We start from the raw sequence: 21,616 nt of genomic DNA, 5'->3' as shown, positions 1-21,616 counted from the left end.
TTTACTGTCATGTTACTTAATAATGTATACATGTTTCTTTATTAATAGGTTTTATAGTAACTCTAATCAGAATCTTTCTGGTAATGAATCGGGCCCTTTTACTCATTACACTTAAATAAACAACATTCCTGAAAAACATCACCAGTGTTTCTGTTTATTTGTGTCTTTGAGCAAATGGTGAATAATAATTGTAATGCAAAACTATTATGGAGTTTTTCTCCATCATTAAGAAGCAGTGAGATCATGATTAGTCTGCTAATTAAAGGGGTGGGGTCTTATGAAGTGCTGCCACATTTAAGAGAGATGATGATTAGCTGAATTGAAGTGTCAATCTGGGGAAGTGTCTGAATTTTCTGAAATCGCTGAGGAAGCTCTAAGACCTCCTGCCGCCTTGCAACCTCAGTCAGGGAGTCTCTGAACAGCTGGCCAAGCCCACCTTCAGGAGCCCCCTCGAGGTCATCAGTGCTCAGTCTTGGGTTCTGTTTGTAAAGTGCAGACTGCTTCTACAGACATTAGTGAAAGAATGGGTCGCTCTCAGGAGCTCAGTGAATTCCAGCGTGGTACCGTGATCAGACGCCACCTGTGCAACAAGTACAGTCGTGAAATTTTCTCACTACTAAATATTCCACAGTCCACTGTGAGTGGGATTATAACAAAGTGGAAGCGATTGGGAATGACGGCAACTCAGCCATGAAGAGGTCTGCCACGTAAAATGACAGAGTGGGGTCAGCGGATGCTGAGGGTCATAGTGCACAGAGGTCACCAACTTTCTGCAGAGTCTATCACTACAGACCTCCAAACTCCATGTGGCCTTCAGATCTGCTCAAGAACAGCATAGAGAGAATGGGTTTCCATGGCCGAGCAGCTGCTTCCAAGCCTTACATCACCAAGAGCAATGCAAAGAGTGGAATGCAGTGGTGTAAAGCGCCACCAATGGACTCTAGAGCAGTGGAGACGTGTTCTCTGGTGTGACCAATCACGCTTCTCCATCTGGCAATCCGACAGACGAGAACGGTACTTGTCTGACTGCATTGTGCCTAGTGTAAAGTTTGGTGGAGGGGGGATTATGGTGTGGGGTTGTTTTTCAGGAGTTGGGCTCGGCCCCTTAGTTCCAGTGAAAGGAACTCTTAAAGCTTCAGCACCAAGAGATTTTGGACAATTTCATGCATCCAACTTTGTGGGAACAGTTTGGGGATGGCCCCTTCCTGTTCCAACATGACTGCGCACCAGTGCACGAAGCAGGTCCATAAAGACATGGATGAGCGAGTTTGGTGAGGAAGAACTTAACTGGCCTGCACAGAGTCCTGACCTCAACCCGATAGAACACATTTGGGATGAATTAGAGCGGAGACTGTGAGCCAGGCCTTCTCGTCCAACATCAGTGTCTGACCTCACAAATGTACTTCTGGAACAATGGTAAAAAAATTCCCATCAACACACTCCTAACCCTTGTGGAAAGCCTTCCCAGAAGCGTGGAAGCTGTTATGGCTGCAAAGGGTGGGCCAACATCATATTAAACCCTATGGATTAAGAATGTCACTCAGTTTCATGTGTGTGAAGGCAGATGACGACTGAATACTTTTGGAAATGTAGTGTACATTCACTTGCAGATCAACCAACATGACTGAATAAGAGTAGACTGAGTAGTACAAGTTCTGGGACCCTATCTACTGTACCTTCAGCTCTCTGAGACATACCCACAGGGGCCGTCCATTAGAAGTATACCCCTGAATCCCACTCTTCTTAAGTGGACGATGGGTCTCTGTGTGCTAAATCAAATGAAGACAGTTTAGTAAAACATTCATAGCAGCTGAAATAGGTTGATTTTGGTAAATCTGACTTTCTCACTGACAATACCTTTTGATTATATACATGATTGTTCAAGGTGCCACTTTCAGTGGTGGCATCTTATACAACTTGAGTGTATCCATGACACTGCGTGACACGACTAATTGTATTTATGGAAAAAAATCATTCAAATCACCTCCTGGCAGACTGTCCATATGGGTGATCAAATCCAACAGCTTTCTTTGAAGTGCTGTCAGATTATAGGTGGGTAGTTTGTATAGAACCACTGCTGTTGCAGGAACTGTGAATTGCAGACACTTAAGATAGATACAGGGGTTAAATTAGCAATGCCTCAATTTGTGTGCCTACAGATTTGTGTAGCTATAGTGATTAATTTTCGCTACAGGTTTCAGGCAATTCGGGCAAAATTTGAGCCACAGAACGTGGTCGTTTACTGGGCAGGTGGCGATTGTGCAGTCCTGACTAAGCTGCAGACAGTTTGAGCAACCGGTCCCGTGCTGATCATGTGTTACTAGTAGGCTTGGCTCAGACGTCACAACCTAAATGTTAGGAAGAGCCTTTTGTCCTTTCAACAAAAATGACACCTTGGGAGCCGCAAAGTTTTCTGTCCATTCCAGTTCAGGCTAAAAATCTAATGAAAACGCAGACCTACTTTGCTCTGCATTAACCATTTTAGGTCAGCTGTAGCCACTTTTCTCACATCTGGCAAGAAACGTTTAGTCAATGTGAACTTTGAACCAATATTTTTACAACCATTTCCAAAAATGTTGGGTTGCTGTGCAAAATGTAAACAAAATGCAGTGATGTGCAAATCATGTAAACTCTTTCATTCAACATAGTTCCTTTCAACATAGTTCCAAGACAAATATTCAAACTGCTTTTTTTGAAAAATATAGACCCATTTTAGTGTTTATAAGCCAACTTGGCACCCAGACTCTTAATACAGAGCAACACTGTTGTAATGCATGAATGTGGTTTGGCATCTTACCCAAATAAGCAAGCCCTTCCCTGAAAAAGACGTCATCTGGATGGCAGCATATGTTGCCAAAACATGTACATATAATTCAGTGTTAATGATGCCTTTACAGATGTGCATGTCATGTGCACTAATGCCCCATCTAATACCATAATGAATACTGCCTTTTGAAGTCTGAGCTGATAAGCGGAGTGGTCTTTAGCCTGGAGGAGTGTCCATTATTTCCACAAAGAATTTCAATTGTTGATTCATCAGACCACAGGACACTTTTCCACTTCCCCTCAGTACATTTTAAATGAGCTCAGGCCCAGAGAAGGTGGCAACGTTTCTGGATTCTGTTTATATCTGGTTTCATTTTTGTGTTTGAGTTTGTTGCAGTGATGTTTTCACAGACAATGGGTTTCAGAAGTGTCCCTGAGCCCATGCATTGATATCCACTACAGAATCATGGCTGTTTCTTTAGTGCTCTTATGTATCATAGACAATGCAAAGCAAAAGTTCTTTGCTATTTTACGTTGAGAAACGATATTGTTGAATTATTGCACAATTTACTCATGCAGTATAGAGTGGTAAACCCCTCCTCATCTTTACTTCTGAAAGACTCCGCCTCTCTGAGATGCTCATTTTATACCTAGTCATGTTACTGACTTGTTACCAATTAACCACCAGATGATTTTTTTTTTGTCCCTGTCCCAACTGAAACATTTCATCAAATTCAAATTTCCTATTCAAAACTAAACTTGATTTGTAATCACTTTTAATCATGTACATGCAAATGAGTGTTGAATTCTGTCAGGGAGGCAGCATTCAGGATAGCCGAAAAGGCAAATTTCTGTACACATGTTCTACAAATCAGTGTAAAATACCGGGAGACTCCACAGAATGTAGTAAAGCTTTTTATTCTGCTCACTAATCTCCAGTGTGAAACCAAAACTAACCGGACTAAACCTATACAATGCAACAAACACACAAACCTTAGTCTGGACTTTTAGGTGTGAAAACACTTCGTCGACAGGAGACCAAAAAGCAGAGCCAGCAAACAAAACAGCTATTGTTTACAAAATAACCAGATGTGAGAGGACTGGAACCTTAAAATGCTGGGGACAAAATGCTGGGGACACCCCAAGTCCATTTCACACTGGACTTCTCCTTTAAGCTTGAAGTAAGCAGTTGAGCTGAAACTAAATGTTTAGTGGAGCATGTCACGTGCCATAAATCTGTTCAGTCCATATTCAGACATCACGCCACTCGTGATCTGAAAGTTCCTGAATCAAGGTAAGCACTCTAGGGTTCACAGGAAGGTGGTCGTCTTCTCCACCTTAGCGCCCTTCTCTACGTTGGAGAGAAAAACACCTTGAGAAATAGAAGAAACACACATGACCAAATTAAAAACAGATTTCCCAGCAATAAAAACTTCCATTAACCTTTATTACTTTATTCAAACTGTTTTAAGTGCTAATATTAAACTGCTCTAACCCACAAGTCACTGCAGCTGCTAATTGTTTTGTTTCAATTAAAAAAAACAAATTATTAGTTGGTCAAGGGACACCACACCTCCGCAAAAACTCCAGGGTTGACGCCAGCTCTGACGGGTAATGGATGTAGCTTCCAAAATCATCATGCACAGGGCAGAAATGAAGAAGGGGATGTTGTCAATGCCTCGATCTCAGCATGAACCTTCCTGCAGAACAGCAAGATCGCCCTAAACAAACAAAAACCACAAACAAAGACAGTTTTAACAAAATCATACAGCACTTTAAATTTTTAAGGTCTGTTACCATCCTTACAAAAATGAATGTGTGTGGAAGTTTAGGGGAGAGAATGCAAACATATTAAAATACGTTAAAATACTTGCATTTAACCCGAATATAAAAAAGAAAAAAAAAGAACTTACCACACACAACGATGGTTGGAGTCAGCTGAACTTGGTCCATTTGTACTCCCCCTGCCAGGCACATCTTCCTTCTCACTGAAGTAAGACAGCAGAAGCAGCACCATCTCCTTGACATCTTCAGAGCAACCACTAAGCTCTCCCTTCATCACTTTGCGCTTTGTTACAGCCTGGAGGAACTTCTGTTTTTGTTCTCACACACAGTATTCATGTAGTTCAGGAGCCGTTTCCCCTTCAGATCCACATTTCGTGTGAAAGTTTCTTCGAGCCCAATTCCGGTGAGTTCCCTAAAGTGGATAGCCATGCCAAGTTCGTCAAACCGAAATGGCCAATCTCCCGGAAGATATTTGATATTTCCCCCTGGTTGACTTGTTTACGCTGTGTGTAGAAAGTAGCTCTCATTAGAAGTCTGACCTCCTGTGCGGTCATTGGTTTGGTGAAACATCGTCTTTAGTTTTTCTTCTCTTGCTGGCTGTCTGGGGTCTCTCCAAGGGGCAGAAATTTTAGATCCCAGTTAATGCACCCATATGTGTCCTGGATTGCTGCTCTTGTTTCTGGAGGGACTTCGTCTGTAGACCGCTTTACATTCTCCACCCTATATTGCAACATCTTGACAAGAGAGTGGTACCCTGGCCCAACCACTTCTCCCTCTATTATGTCCTGTAGAGATTTGGGATATTTTGCTACCATCTTTTTGTTGACTTCAGTAGAGGTCCTTTTACTTATGCAAGAACTCTTTCGCATCATCTCATGCACCACAATTTGGACCATTTCTCTTCTCATGCGCAGACTAGGCCTTTTTCCTCTCTCCAATAACTGAATCAGTTCTTCTGGGAACTTATCCCACGGTATCATAAAGCTATCCACCCAACCTATTTCAGGGCTTTGGCAGCTGCTGGAAGAGGCTGAGGATGAACCTCTGGGTGAAATTGATGGCAAGAATGCTTCCTACAATGCGATCCTGGTGAGGCACTAACAGAGGAACTACTTGTTTCAGGAGTCTGGCCTGCAAAATAAAACAACAAACCAACGATTTAGATTGATCTTAAATGCTGACCCTTTTGGTCAATCGTGACATCCTTTACTGCAACACTTTACTTACATCTCTCAGCTTCCAAGCTGCCAGGACTTCGCAGGCTTGAATTGGCCTCAACACTGACAGCAAATCAGCTTCCTCAATAAACTGAAAATCAGGGGTGGTATGTTTCCACCCCAATGGACTGAAAAGTCTCTTCTAGAATATCTTGTCGGTCATTTCTGAAACCATGGAAAAATAAACACTTTCAAAGAAATTTAGTCAAGTAGCACTTCAGATAAGAGGAACGTTTACTTTGAGCATACAATAACCAAGCAATTTATTAAGAAGACACATTTATTTATGTAATTATATTAATATCCAGCTGTGTGTCAGCAGTACAGAGTTTCAAATCAATTCTGTGTATCGTGTGATTTTTAATCTGGTTTCTCCTCCACAGTGGACAACACACTATGTTTCAGTGGAATGACTGTGTCCATTAACGACATATGATGGCAATGGATAAAAATCCACCAAGTCGTTAACATTAAGACATTGCAGCCCTGAACTCTGTTTTGTCACAGAGTACAGATGGTATTCAGAAATAAAGTCAGCTTTATGTATTTCCATCACAAAATACACAGCTGTATCATTCAGAATTAAAATAATGAGAAGTTCTCCAAACTCCATGTGCTCATCATTTTCAGACACAAGGAAATGCCCTTTTTTATATGATGTACCCTTATACAGCACATCTGTGGAAACACTAGTATTGTGTTCTGAAAAGCCAAACTCTCTCACTGCATGTGTAATTGCATCACTGTACAGGTTGGGGTAGAAAGCTGTCTTTGACTTGCAGAAGCTGACTACATCCTGGCCCAGGTAAAAGAAATGCCTGAAACAGCTGATGTCTTTCAGGTAACGTTAGGCAGATGTTTTTGAAGTTTTTCAAATGCCTAGTGCACCTCCTTGAAGTAACTGTGTTTACTTCCGAAGCGCATTGTCAACAACCTGCTCAAGGGGCCAAATTTCAGAATCCGTGCCGGATAGTGATGCAAGAAATGGTGTTTTGGTTTTAGTGGACTCTCTGGAAAGAAAAAACATTCTTGATTCCAAATATTCTTGGATTAAAATGTCAAGATAGGCCACTTGTGTCAAATCTTCTGTGCACAAATCATATCAACAATATCTTTAAGCTGGAGAATTAACTTCCACACATCATCTTCTGGATTTTGTACTTTGTCACCAATTAATACAGGCAGCAATCTTAAGAAATTCCAGTTCTGGATAGCTTGCCCCGAAAGATTGGCGACCCCAGAGTTGACAGAGCATGGCTTTGTAAGGGCATCAGATCCTTTGTACTTGAACTGCTTGATGCGCTGGTTCAACATTGAATATGTAAACCATTTGTTTTTCTCAATGAAATGCTTCAAGTACAGTGCAACATCATAGGATAACACGCCTTCAAATAGGTCATAGCAAACTAAACAAGGTGGAAGTCCAGGCTGGCAAACATGAAATGATGCCAGAGTATTGAAAACAGAGCTTACCTTTATGCCTTTTGATGTCTTGACTGTCTCCACCTTCAGTCTGTAGATCACCAACAGCAGAATCATAACTTTTAGGGGTGCGCTGTGGACCACACACATTTGGATCATCAGTCTGAAACTCACTTTGTGTGATTTTACAGTATCTGCAAAAGTACTGAGAATGAAGTTTTCAGTAAACCCGCCAATGTTGTGTGAACCCAGATTATCACCAGCAATACAACACAGAGCCCCTTTGACTGTTTTTATCACCTACAGTAATTCCATTTCCTTCCCAATCTTTTAAATCCTCCAACATCTCTGAGAAAACCTTGGCACTTCCAAATTGTTTCAAGTCATTCTCTCCACACAGTAAGACAAGGGACATGTAATTAGTGCAGAAGTACAAAATATCCGCTTGCAGTCAGCGCCAAAAAACATTGGGGTTCGTTTAACTACAGTGCAGCACATAACCCTTCAAAGTCCCAAGTGATTTGCTACAAAAACGGCAGGTAATCACTTTTAATCTGCCAGTTTTAATGTTTTAGCCTCCTCAACAGCATGAAAAAACACACCAAAGCGCATTTACCAAACATACCAAAGCACATCTGCCCACAAGGGGCAGTCGTGGGCTGGAGGTTAGGGAACCAGCCTCATGACCGGAAGGTCGCTGGTTCGATCCCCAGAGCCGACAGCACACGACTGAGGTGTCCTTGAGCAAGACACCTAATTCCCAACTGCTCCCTGGGTGCTGTGGATTGGGCTGCCCACCGCTCTGGGCAAGTGTGCTCACTGCCCCCTAGTGTGTGTGGTGTTTCATTTCACAGATGGATTAAATGCAGAGGTGGAATTTCCTCGTTGTGGGACTAATAAGGGTCTCTTAATTTAGCCTAGCAGGATACTCCCCAAACTAAATTAACCCCGGTCAGCCCGCTCTACCCCCTCCACCACCAACAAGCTGGTGTTTGTCTGCCTACAAACGACAGCTATTTAAAGAATTTAAAGTTTGAAGTAACTGAATCGTTAATACTCTCTCTGCGTCTTCACACTCAGCCTCTACCACAAAATGACTGCTCCCTCCATAATCACACAGCCAATAATCACACAGCCAATAAAACAGCAGAAACAAACTCTACTTCTCCGCAATTGGACCAGTCAGAGCTCATTTAGTTTTAAAATAAAAATCATACATTTATTTTTGCAGGAAAGACGGTTTTATTTAAAGTACCCTTATTAAAAAAATATATGAAATTACATTATTCAGTTATGAAAAATGAACCTTTTTATTTCATCATTGCCAGTTGTTTAGCAATTAATATGATGCAAAAATAAAGAACTTAAAAAGCAATGGGGCAATAATGTTGATTTTTCTTTCAATATCTAAAAAGATAAAATAACTTAATTGCCATTGCCATGATATTCATTTACCTAATATTAAATGTAATATTTATCTGTCTCAACATATTCCATGTTCATTTCAATCACATGCACTTGTGTGTGTAAAGTGCAGGTTTAAACTAATTACTCAAATGTTTTTAAATTATGCAATAAAACTAGTTCATATATCTTTTTGTACTAACTTACTAAACACGTTTCACCTGTTTTTGACACTTCACATGAACTTTTACTGTATTTGTACATATGCTTATCTAATGTAAAATGTAATACAATTTGTTCTGTACTAAAGAAATTCTACCAGGAAAAAGTGTCATTTTAACGGTATTGTATTGCTTTTTGTATTACAGGTTTTCTGTGTTTAATCACAGTAAACTGTAAAGTATACAAAGAAATCTGCTTCTTTCTACATGTTTTTACAGTAAAATTTACAGCTATGTTTGGTTTAGAATTTTACTACAATGAACTGTAAATTACACACAACTTTACTGTTTCAACTTAGTTTTATTGTCATGATTTTACTGCATTTAACTGTTAATTTCACCGACATTTTTTACAGTGCAGCTCAACGTTAACACAGACTCTTCTCTGTGGTGTCTCGTCTGAGCGGTGATGTCGGTTCTCAGAAATCAGAAGTTTTCTTTTACTTTCATTCTAGCAAAAAGACACATGTCATTTATGAACAGACAGACACAAACAAGATGCCTTTCAACACCTGCCTGTTGCAGCTTTTACAAGAAATTCTTTCAGAACAATGAAAAGCAAAGGACAAGATAAGGCGGCAAGAAGAAGCCACCCGTTTCTTATAAATGGTTTGGCCGAATTCTTTCACAGAGACGTCATTCTCTGCTGATCAAAACTTCAGCATTTGAGCAACTTCAGATGTTCAGCATAGATCTAAATTTACAGTTGAACTGATGAAATATGCTAATCCAATAAGCCTGTTTCCCATATACAGATTAAACACGGCTCGGACTGAATTTCTTTCAGTGAATGAAGTCCAATCAGAAGGCTGCGCAGTCCAGAGGCAGTGTTACAGGAACGTATGTTTTGTCCTAAATTTAAGATCAAAATAGGTAAAAATAAATATATTTTTTTACATTTGTATTAAAGAAGTAAATCTTCATGTGGGAGTTATTTCTGATCTTACAGCAACAATTTAGGAAATCGTAAAGCACTTGAGGTCAATGATCTGGTTATGTCTGTTACTAAGCAACCGATATTACACACAGCTGAAACAATCAATCAAAGCAACGTAGAACATTGTTACTGAGCTCCTAATATTTATTTATTCATTTTTAATCACTAAAAAGAAATCGATATGAAGCGTGGGGAAAAACTTTTGGAAACTGTTTTAAGCAGTTAGGAATATTGTGACGGTACCTCCTGCTGTTTAACAGGGTGTTGCCACTTGCCTTTTCCCAAACACAGCACGTAAGCTGCGCTACTGTCAATCCTAATAAACAGCAACATATTCAACTCTTTCTCTTCACTATTCACTGCCATCGCTGTCACATTTCATTTAATTGTTCATTAACATCAGCCAGTATAGTGGGAACAGGAGCGTGTGTACAGTGTCTGTTTTAACTGCAGAGTTAGGAAACATTACATCTCAAAAATGAATCCACTGTTTTGCAATATTAATAAATATCACGTTCCAGCTTTAGTGAACTTCTTCTTATGCTGCCTGACAGTTACTTAATAAGCACAGCACTCTCTCTTCTCAGTAGAACGGCTAAAGGTTAAAACAGAAGTCACAACTGATCCAAAGATCAACCAGCTGTACTTACCTTTCTAATCCTGGCTCTGACTCTAATTCTGCTTCATCAATGATGACCATGTTAAATGACTTAATGGTCTTGTTTACTCTAAAGCGTGTAATTTGGATGTCCCACTAGAATCAAACACTTCAATTCTCTGCTGAATGTGAAAAATGAACACTTTTTTTTTCTGTGACCACTTGCATAAATGATAGGCTATTAGAAGCTAATATTAGCAGATGTAGCCATATCGTGGCTAAAGGTGGCCAATGCCAACCTGGAAGGAAGTATGGCCAGAGACAGTCAGCCATCAGTTCATGATTTAATGAAGCATGGATTATGAAAAATGCATCAGGGTGTTTAATCAATCAAGAGAGTCTGATGATGCTGTGTTTAATAATTCGTGTATCCTGTGGTGATGGGCCAGCTTACTCGGCAAACGGCTGAGCCAATGTGCACTGGGTCCCTTTAGCAGAGCTGCTCTGTGATCTACACTATAAACCAGGCCATTCGATGATGAGATGAGTTGGTCTGCTACACTCGTTTATCATGCTAACTAACTTTTTACTGTTGAATAAATGGGCGGCATGGTGGCGCTGTGGGTAGCGCTGTCGCTACCAGGGTCCTATCTGTGTGGAGGATGTTCTCCCCGTGTCTGTGTTGGTTTCCTCTAGGTGCTCCGGTTTCCTCACACCGTCCAAAGACATGCAGTCAGGCTTATTGGAGATACTAAATTGCCCCTTTGTTTCTGTGTTTGTGTGTGTGTGTGTGTGTGTCTGCCCTGTGATGGACTGGCGACCTGTCCAGGGTGTATCCTGCCTTCCCCCCAATAACAGCTGGGATAGGCTCCAGCTCCCCCCATGACCCAGAAAGATAAGCGGCTTGTGTGTGTTGAATACACACGTGTTGTATATTACCTGATACACTGCCTTCTCATTGTTAGACTCACGTGTAGCCTGTAGTGATGGCAACCTAAATGAATCTAAATGAATTTCTATGGCCTGTTTATATGAAATATTCTTCTTAATAATGTGCATTGAACATCATGCCTTCATGTGATGTCATGTTTTTGTTTACTTTTGGCAAAAGTGGTACTGATGTAACGTTTTACTCCTGTGGAAATGAATGGAAGGCTTGGTTATGCACAGAGACGACGTACGCTAACGTACGGTCACACCTGGCTGCCCCTTTCTGAAAGGTCTAGTTACGCCCCTCACTGTTGGCTTACTAACTGCAGAAACATGGCAATGCAAACTGGAAAACGCCAGAGTGACCACAGCTTTAAACATCAGAAGAGCCAAACATTCTGACTGATTTTTGACATTTTTATAAAATGTCTTTTTCCTGATCACGATTTCACGAGTTTTGAACAATTACATCGGTGAAGTTCCCAGACATGTTCATGTATCGGGACTTACTCAAAGAATGTTGCTCTACCTGTGATCGCAGGGTGTAGCAGCGTTTAGCTGCCATGCTGCAAAACGATTGGAACAAAGTGCCAGACGGTCTTAGATGTGCTTCAAATGTGCTGGTGATTTTTAAATGGACTTTTCCCTTTTAATAACTTAACTTTAATAACTTTTGCTTTTATACTTTGTTCTGCATTATCTTTATTTTTCTGAAGCTACTGCACTTTGTGACTTATCAGCACTTTGTTTTTTTCAATCGGAAGCACTTTTTCTGTTGCCTTAGTTAGTGAAACTCTGAAATTTGAGACCAATATTTCAAGAGAATCGACTTGAGCAGTAGGGGCAGCACGGTGGCGTGGTTCGTGGTGCTGTCGCCTCACAGTGAGGAGGGCCTGGGTTTGATTCCCTGGCCAGGTGACCGGGGTCCTCTCTGTGTGGTGTTTGCATGTTCACCCCGTGTCTGTGTGAGTTTCCTCTGGTTTCCTCCCAAAGACATGCAGTCAGGCCAATTGGACATGCTAAGCTGCCCCTGGGTGTGAGTGACTGTCTGTCTGCCCTGCGATGTCTGCCCACGACCATGAAGGAGAAGCGGCTTAGAAAATGAATGGATGGACTTAATGCATTTCTTGTTATGTTTTTATTTTATTTTATCTTCGCCTTTATTAGGAGTTTAATTGGGGAAGCATATCGGCCAAAAACATTTCAATATTGTGGGCTTTCTATTGTACTTAACATAAGCAGAATGGATGAACTACTAAATTAACTGATATTACACACCAGTTCACTGCTCAAGAGATCAACACACACTTTTGAAGTAATGCTTAAATAACTATTAACAATTTAAATAACCTATAAACTACAATCTTTGACACATTACACATGTCTGACAGTCAAGAAGGTGATAAAGCCAAAGGTTGTTGATGGTGTTGATGGTGTGTGTGTGTGTGTGTGTGTGTGTGTGTGTGTGTGAGGGACGAGGGCTGAGACAGTCAAAAATGAACTAAATCATTTGAACACAAGCTTTCAAAGTAGTGCAGACTAAAAACCACCATTAGAAGTTGCTCAGGAACTGAAACGTTTGCAGAGACATCTGACAAATATTTCAGAAAGCTATTCAACGTGTGTTGAAAGGTCCAGACGGTCTCAGCTGTCACTTCTCGTCAGCGCTGTGATGACGTGGACGTCACTGCAGGCTCAAAGAATGACCTGTAGAAATACTGCAACACCCCATAATAAGCAGAAACACCACATTCCCTCATTGTTTCTGACCTGCACGTTAGACCGGTGTTAGAAGATGGATGTGTTGAGCTTTTATCACCTGCTGCATGAGCACATAATTCATAATTAAGATCATGAAGGCATTTAGTTAACCCTTAAACTTATACAGTCATTAATTCATACTAGATAAAATGTCAAGTTCAGTGTAAAAATGTTTAAAATTCTAAATACCGGGCGGCACGGTGGCGTGGTGGGTAGCGCTGTCGCCTCACAGTGAGGAGGGCATGGGTTCGATTCCCCGGCCGGGCGGCCAGGGTCCTCTCTGTGTGGAGTTTGCATGTTCTCCCCGTGTCTGCGTGGGTTTCCTCTGGGTTCTCCGGTTTCCTCCCACAGTCCAAAGACATGCAGTCAGGCCAATTGGACGTGCTAAATTGCCCCTAGGAGTGTGTGAGTGACTGTCTGTGTCTGTCTGTCTGCCCTGCGATGGACTGGCGACCTGTCCAGGGTGTATCCTGCCTTTCGCCCGAAGACTGCTGGGATAGGCTCCAGCATCCCCCCCGCGACCCTGACGGAGAAGCGGCTTAGAACATGGATGGATGGATGGATGGATGGATGGATTCTAAATACCAAGACGTAAAACAGCAGAATGGGGTTTGATTCCCTGCTTGGACAAGAAAAAAAGTCCTTAGGCAAAAATTCAGACGCTACATCTGAATATCTTTCTAAATTTCCTCTTTTGTAAATGAACGATATTGGCAGCTTAATGTTGGACGAACAGGCAAAACAGTTGATTTAAACAAATTGACTTCAGTGAGGTTGACTAAATAAGCAGCGGTTGAGAATCATGATGCCTTTATCAGTTGAGAATCATGACTCCAGCGAGCGTCTGGTGACCGGGCATTTACTCATGGTGCCTGGCCGGGCCCAGCCCGAAGGAGTTACATGAGTCCCCCCTCCCATCAACCCACCACCAATGGGAGGGGCAGTAGTAGAGCTTTGTGGATCGGGCAGTGTCCGAAGGCGTGGGCCTTGGCGTTCTGATCCTCGGTTGCTGAAACTGGCTTTTGGAACTTGGAACGTTACCTCACTGGCGGGGAAGGAGCCTGAGTTGGTGCGCGAGGTTGAGAGATACCGGCTAGATATAGTCGGGCTCACCTCAACACACAGCTTGGGCTTTGGGTCCAATCTCCTTGAGAGGGGCTGGACTTTATTCTTTTCTGGAGTTGCCCATGGTGAGCAGCGGCGGGCAGGTGTGGGCTTTCTCATAGCCCCTCGACTCTGTGCCTGTATGTTGGGGTTTTCTCCGGTGGACGAGAGGGTAGCTTCCCTACGCCTTTGGGTTGGGGGACGGGTCCTGACTGCTGTCTGTGCTTATGCACCGAACAGCAGTTCAGAGTACCCAGCCTTCTTAGAGTCCTTGGGAAGGGTGATTTGAAAGTGCTCCTCCTGGAGACTCTATTGTCCTACTGGGGGACTTTAACGCTCACGTGGGCAATGACAGTGAGACCTGGAGGGTTGTGATTGGGAGGAATGGCCTCTCTGATCTGAACCCGAGGGGTGTTCAGTTTTTTGACTTCTGTGCAAACCACAGTTTGTCCATCATGAACACCATGTTTGAACACAAGGATGTCCATAAGTGCACATGGCACCAGGACACCCTAGGCCGTAGTTCAATGATTGACTTTGTAGTCGTGTCATCAGACTTGCGGCCATGTGTTTTGGACACTCGGGTAAAGAGGGGAGCTGAGCTGTCAACTGATCACCACCTGGTGGTGAATTGGATCAGGTGGTGGGGGAAGATGCCGGTCAGACCAAGCAAGCCCAAACATATAGTGAGGGTTTGCTGGGAACGTCTCGCCGAAGAACCTGTCAGATTGATCTTCAACTCACACCTCCGTCAGAACTTTGACCAGATATCGGGGGAGGTGGGGGACATTGACTCAGAATGGGCCATGTTTCGTTCCTCCATTGTTGAAGCAGCTGACTGTTGCTGTGGCCATAAGGTAGTTGGTGCCTTTCGGGGCGGTAATCCTCGAACCCGGTGGTGGACACCCCAGGTGAGAGATGCCGTCAAGCTGAAGAAGGAGTCCTACCAGGCATGGTTGGCCTGTGGGACACCAGAGGCAGCTGGCAGGTATCGATAGGCCAAGCGATCTGCGGCTTCAGTCATCGCCAAGGCAAAAACCCGTGTATGGGAGGAGTTCGGTGAGGCCTTGGAAAGTGACTTTAAGTCGGCTCTGAAAAGATTCTGGCAAACCGTCAGGCGACTCAGAAGGGGAAAGCAGTGTGCCACAAGCACTGTATATAGTGGAGATATATAGTGTGCTGCTGACTTCGACTGAAGACGTCATTGGGCGGTGGAAGGAATACTTTGAGGACCTTCTCAATCCCACCAACATGTTCTCCAGTGAAGAGGCAGAGTCTGGGGACATGGGAAAAGAATTGTCCATTACTGAGGCCGAAGTCGCGAAGGTAGTTAAGAAGCTCCTTGGTGGCAATGCTCCAGGGGTGGATGAGATCCGTCCTGAGTTCCTCAAGGCTCTGTATTTTGTGGGGCTGTTTTGGCTGACACGGCTTTTCAACATTGCGTGGACATCTGGGGCGGTGCCACTGGACTGGCAGACTGGGGTGGTGGTGACTCTTTTTAAAAAAGGGGAGCGGAGGGTGTGTTCCAACTACAGGGGAATCACACTCCTCAGCCTACCTGGTAAGGTCTATGCAGGGGTACTGGAGAAGAGAGTCCGGCTTATAGTCGAACCTCGGATCCAGGAGGAGCAGTGCGGGTTCCGCCCTGGTCGTGGAACACTGGACCAACTCTTCACCCTCTCCAGGATTCTGGAGGGTTCACGGGAGTTTGCCCAACCAGTCCACATGTGCTTTGTGGATCTGGAGAAGGCAATCGACTGTGTTCCCCGGGGTATTCTGTGGGAGGTGCTTCTGGAGTACGGGGTACATGGCTCTTTGCTATGAGCCATTCAGGCCCTGTACAAACAAAGCTGGAGTTTGGTCCGCATGGCCGGCAGTAAGTCAGACTTGTACACAGTGAGAGTTGGACTCCGTCAGGGCTGCCCTTTGTCACCGATTCGTAATTTTTATGGATAGAATTTCTAGGCGCAGTCAGGGGATGGAGGCTGTCCGGTTTGGTGACCTCAGGGTCACATCGCTGCTGTTTGCAGATGATGTGGTCCTATTGGGGACATCAGGCCACGAACTTCAGCTTTCGCTGGATCAGTTTGCAGCCGAGTGTGAAGCGGCCGGGATGAGAATCAGTACCTCTAAATCCGAGATCATGGTTCTCAGGCGGAAAAGGGTGGAGAGCCCTCTCTGGGTCGGGGATAGGCTCTTGCCTGAAGTGGAGGAGTTCAAGTATCTCGGGGTCTTGTTCACAAGTGATGGTACAAGGGAGCGGGAGATTGACAAGCGGATTGGTGCTGGGTCAGCAGTGATGCGGGCTCTTTACCGGTCTGTTGTGGTAAAGAAAGAGCTGAGCCATAATGCAAGGCTCTCGATTTACCGGTCGATCTACGTTCCCACCCTCACCTATGATCATGAGCTTTGGGTAATGACCGAAAGAATAATATTGCGAATACAATCGGCCGAAATGAGTTTCCTCCGCAGGGTGTCTAGACTCTCCCTTAAAGATAGGGTGAGAAGTTCGGTCATCCTTGAGGAACTCGGAGTAGAGCCACTGCTTCTTCACGTCGAGAGGAGTCAGCTGAGGTGGTTCGGGCATCTGGTTAGGATGCCTCCTGGCAAGTCCACCTGGAAGGAGACCCCGGGGAAGACCCAGGACACGCTGGCATGACTATATCGCCCAGCTGGCCTGGGAGCGCCTCGGAATCCCCCTTGGAGAGCTAGTGGAAGTGGCTGGGGAAAGGGAGGTCTGGGCCTCATTGCTTAGGATGGATGGATGTTATATATTTAAAGTATTCAACCAAGTTTTTTAGATGCCGTCCTCCAGTCTGAGCGAGATAACCAAAGAGATTTCGGCTGCTGTCCGGCACTGATGGAGTCACCAGTCAAGGTGAATTAGTCGACCTGCTGACTCACATCATGAGCTCATAACTGGGTTGGTCTGTCCAACATGAGCCGCTCTGAAAGCAGAAAGACACACGAGGCTGATTTACCCTGAAGATCTCAGAGACTTCACCGATCACGCTGCTTTCATTTGATCATTAATCTCTGATATTTGGTGCAGAGCTCGTGTGGAATGTGAATTCTCCAGTGTGTTTGAGTGACATGTTCATTCCCACGTTACAGACTGAACTGCAGTGAGAACTCGGCCAGCTGGAATGTTTCCAACACACATGTAAAAAAGAAGAACTTCTACGTATGAATGAACAACCCTGAAAGGAAGTGAAAGCAAAAGACGAGGCATAAAATCCTGCGCAGTCTGTGAAAACCTGCACATACACTCCAGTCCCGTGGCCACAGGTGAGCTGATACAGGTAAGAGTCTCTGTTCAGGTTTTAAGGATTTTGTGTCTCTCAAGGGGTAAAATAGTCTGTATTACCAGAAACACCTTGAAAGAAACGGAACGATGGCTAGTTGTACTGCGGTGTGACGGATTTTGAGGTACTTTTGAGAAAGAAATAGAACATTTATATGAAACAGCCACAAGCACTGAAGAACGAACAGCAGGTGTACCATAAATCTCAGCGTTATTTTTAAACTTGAAACAGTTTTTTTATTGTACAGACTGAATGTTTTGTCCCTCATCTTATCAAACTGCCTGAGAAATGCTGTCATGTTGGTGCGTGAATGCTGCACGATCAGTGTTGCCCACATCGTTTCAGATTTGTAGATTAAAATATTTTATTATAATCATCTTTACAGAACGAAAGAAAAATGAGCTTCTGCATGTGTCAGGTGTCACGTTGTCACAATTGCGGTGGCAAACAACAAGGAATGATGGTCCCATATAACACTCAAATGCAAAGGTTGCAGCCAGGACTACTGTACGACATGATGTCAGAAATGTTCAGCGACCCTGAGGAGGAGGTGATTTCTTTAACCTAAACTCACCTGGAGGACTAACTTTATTTTCCCTCTCGACTCATCAAGAAAAATCTCTCTCTCTCTCTCCCTCTCGCTCTCTCTCTCTCTCCCTCTCTCTCTCGCTCTCTCTCCCTCTATCTCTCCCTCTCGCTCTCTCTCTCGCTCTGTCTCCCTCTCTCTCTTTCTCTCTCTCTCTTTCTCTCTCCCTCTCCAACCCCCTTCTCTCTCGCTCTCTTTCTCTCTCTCTTTCTCTCTCTCTCTCTCACTTTCTCCCCCCTCTCTCTCTCTCCAACCCCCGCTCTCTCTATCTCGTTCGCTTTCATTCTCTCTCTCTTTCTCTCTCTCTCACTCTCTCTCTCGCTCTCTCTCTTGCTCTCTTTCTCTCTCCCACTCTCTCTCTCCAACCCCCCCTCTCTCTCGCTTTCATTCTCTCTCGCTCTCTCTCTCTCTCCCTCTATCTCTCTCTCCCTCTCTCGTTCTCTCTCTCTCCCTCTCTCTCTCCCTCTCCCTTTCGCTCTCTCTCGCTCTCTCTCTCTTTCTCACGCTCGCTGTCTCTCTCTCTGTCTCTTGCTCTCTTTCTCTCTCCCCCCTTCTCTCTCTCCAACCCCCCTCTCTCTCTCTCGCTCGCTTTCATTCTCTCTCTTTCTCTCTCTCTCTTTCTCTCTCTCTCTCTCTCTCTCTCTCTCTCTCTCTCTCCAACCCCCCCTCTCTCCTACTTTCATTCTCTCTCTCTCTCTCTCTCTCTCTCTTTCTCTCTCTCTCTCTCTCTCTCTCTCTCTCTCTGTGCAGGCAGAATTTTCTATTACGCAAAGTGGGTGGATCATTGTGCTGACTTCTTCTGGACTCCGGCGAGTCCGGTAAGTAATTAAGTCAAAATTAAAACAAAAACATTAAAACAAAAAATCCCTTTACAATTAAAATACTCAGCAAAGTGTGACTAGTGTTGTTCATTAACGCTTTTTTTTCTAATCAGGGTCACCAATGAATTTCATTTAAAATCCTGATCTTCTGAAGAAGTTCCAGCTTCACCTGCTGTGATGTCAGATCTCTCAGTTGTTTTTGACTTTTAAAGACCCATTAAAGAGTGAAGGGATTGTGTCTGTGTTATTCCATGGTGTCTGTGGGAGCTCGTATCATTTACATTAAGCAGTAATTTACTGTCATGTTACTTAATAATGTATACATGTTTCTTTATTAATAGGTTTTATAGTAACTCTAATCAGAATCTTTCTGGTAATGAATCGGGCCCTTTTACTCATTACACTTAAATAAACAACATTCCTGAAAAACATCACCAGTGTTTCTGTTTATTTGTGTCTTTGAGCAAATGGTGAATAATAATTGTAATGCAAAACTATTATGGAGTTTTTCTCCATCATTAAGAAGCAGTGAGATCATGATTAGTCTGCTAATTAAAGGGGTGGGGTCTTATGAAGTGCTGCCACATTTAAGAGAGATGATGATTAGCTGAATTGAAGTGTCAATCTGGGGAAGTGTCTGAATTTTCTGAAATCGCTGAGGAAGCTCTAAGACCTCCTGCCGCCTTGCAACCTCAGTCAGGGAGTCTCTGAACAGCTGGCCAAGCCCACCTTCAGGAGCCCCCTCGAGGTCATCAGTGCTCAGTCTTGGGTTCTGTTTGTAAAGTGCAGACTGCTTCTACAGACATTAGTGAAAGAATGGGTCGCTCTCAGGAGCTCAGTGAATTCCAGCGTGGTACCGTGATCAGACGCCACCTGTGCAACAAGTACAGTCGTGAAATTTTCTCACTACTAAATATTCCACAGTCCACTGTGAGTGGGATTATAACAAAGTGGAAGCGATTGGGAATGACGGCAACTCAGCCATGAAGAGGTCTGCCACGTAAAATGACAGAGTGGGGTCAACGGATGCTGAGGGTCATAGTGCACAGAGGTCACCAACTTTCTGCAGAGTCTATCACTACAGACCTCCAAACTCCATGTGGCCTTCAGATCTGCTCAAGAACAGCATAGAGAGAATGGGTTTCCATGGCCGAGCAGCTGCTTCCAAGCCTTACATCACCAAGAGCAATGCAAAGAGTGGAATGCAGTGGTGTAAAGCGCCGCCACTGGACTCTAGAGCAGTGGAGACGTGTTCTCTGGTGTGACCAATCACGCTTCTCCATCTGGCAATCCGACAGACGAGAACGGTACTTGTCTGACTGCATTGTGCCTAGTGTAAAGTTTGGTGGAGGGGGGATTATGGTGTGGGGTTGTTTTTCAGGAGTTGGGCTCGGCCCCTTAGTTCCAGTGAAAGGAACTCTTAAAGCTTCAGCACCAAGAGATTTTGGACAATTTCATGCATCCAACTTTGTGGGAACAGTTTGGGGACGGCCCCTTCCTGTTCCAACATGACTGCGCACCAGTGCACGAAGCAGGTCCATAAAGACATGGATGAGCGAGTTTGGTGAGGAAGAACTTAACTGGCCTGAGTCCTGACCTCAACCCGATAGAACACATTTGGGATGAATTAGAGCGGAGACTGTGAGCCAGGCCTTCTCGTCCAACATCAGTGTCTGACCTCACAAATGTACTTCTGGAACAATGGTAAAAAAATTCCCATCAACACACTCCTAACCCTTGTGGAAAGCCTTCCCAGAAGCGTGGAAGCTGTTATGGCTGCAAAGGGTGGGCCAACATCATATTAAACCCTATGGATTAAGAATGTCACTCTGTTTCATGTGTGTGAAGGCAGATGACGACTGAATACTTTTGGAAATGTAGTGTACATTCACTTGCAGATCAACCAACATGACTGAATAAGAGTAGACTGAGTAGTACAAGTTCTGGGACCCTATCTACTGTACCTTCAGCTCTCTGAGACATACCCACAGGGGCCGTCCATTAGAAGTATACCCCTGAATCCCACTCTTCTTAAGTGGACGATGGGTCTCTGTGTGCTAAATCAAATGAAGACAGTTTAGTAAAACATTCATAGCAGCTGAAATAGGTTGATTTTGGTAAATCTGACTTTCTCACTGACAATACCTTTTGATTATATACATGATTGTTCAAGGTGCCACTTTCAGTGGTGGCATCTTATACAACTTGAGTGTATCCATGACACTGCGTGACACGACTAATTGTATTTATGGAAAAAAAATCATTCAAATCACCTCCTGGCAGACTGTCCATATGGGTGATCAAATCCAACAGCTTTCTTTGAAGTGCTGTCAGATTATAGGTGGGTAGTTTGTATAGAACCACTGCTGTTGCAGGAACTGTGAATTGCAGACACTTAAGATAGATACAGGGGTTAAATTAGCAATGCCTCAATTTGTGTGCCTACAGATTTGTGTAGCTATAGTGATTAATTTTCGCTACAGGTTTCAGGCAATTCGGGCAAAATTTGAGCCACAGAACGTGGTCGTTTACTGGGCAGGTGGCGATTGTGCAGTCCTGACTAAGCTGCAGACAGTTTGAGCAACCGGTCCCGTGCTGATCATGTGTTACTAGTAGGCTTGGCTCAGACGTCACAACCTAAATGTTAGGAAGAGCCTTTTGTCCTTTCAACAAAAATGACACCTTGGGAGCCGCAAAGTTTCTGTCCATTCCAGTTCAGGCTAAAAATCTAATGAAAACGCAGACCTACTTTGCTCTGC

General features: G+C 43.8%; 2 long non-coding RNA genes across 2 annotated transcripts in view; both read left to right on the top strand.

The window, feature by feature from the left end:
* Window positions 1-141, top strand: part of LOC119264952 — a 1,927-nt gene extending 1,786 nt beyond the window's left edge. Inside the window, exon 4 of the long non-coding RNA XR_005131295.1 lies at window positions 1-141. This exon is cut by the window's left edge and continues 180 nt beyond it. This is a non-coding gene — a long non-coding RNA (uncharacterized LOC119264952).
* A 17,232-nt stretch (window positions 142-17,373) lies between these two features.
* LOC119264955 lies at window positions 17,374-19,291 on the top strand. Its single transcript, XR_005131298.1, has 4 exons — window positions 17,374-17,447; window positions 17,836-18,000; window positions 18,787-18,854; window positions 18,971-19,291. It is a non-coding gene; the product is annotated as an uncharacterized LOC119264955 (long non-coding RNA).
* The last annotated feature ends 2,325 nt before the right edge of the window (window positions 19,292-21,616 follow it).

The sequence above is a fragment of the Pygocentrus nattereri genome, chromosome 13, assembly GCF_015220715.1.
Source record: "Pygocentrus nattereri isolate fPygNat1 chromosome 13, fPygNat1.pri, whole genome shotgun sequence".
Lineage (NCBI taxonomy): Eukaryota > Metazoa > Chordata > Actinopteri > Characiformes > Serrasalmidae > Pygocentrus > Pygocentrus nattereri.
Note: the sequence above shows the minus strand (reverse complement) of the source record. Positions and strands in the feature narration are given on the sequence as shown.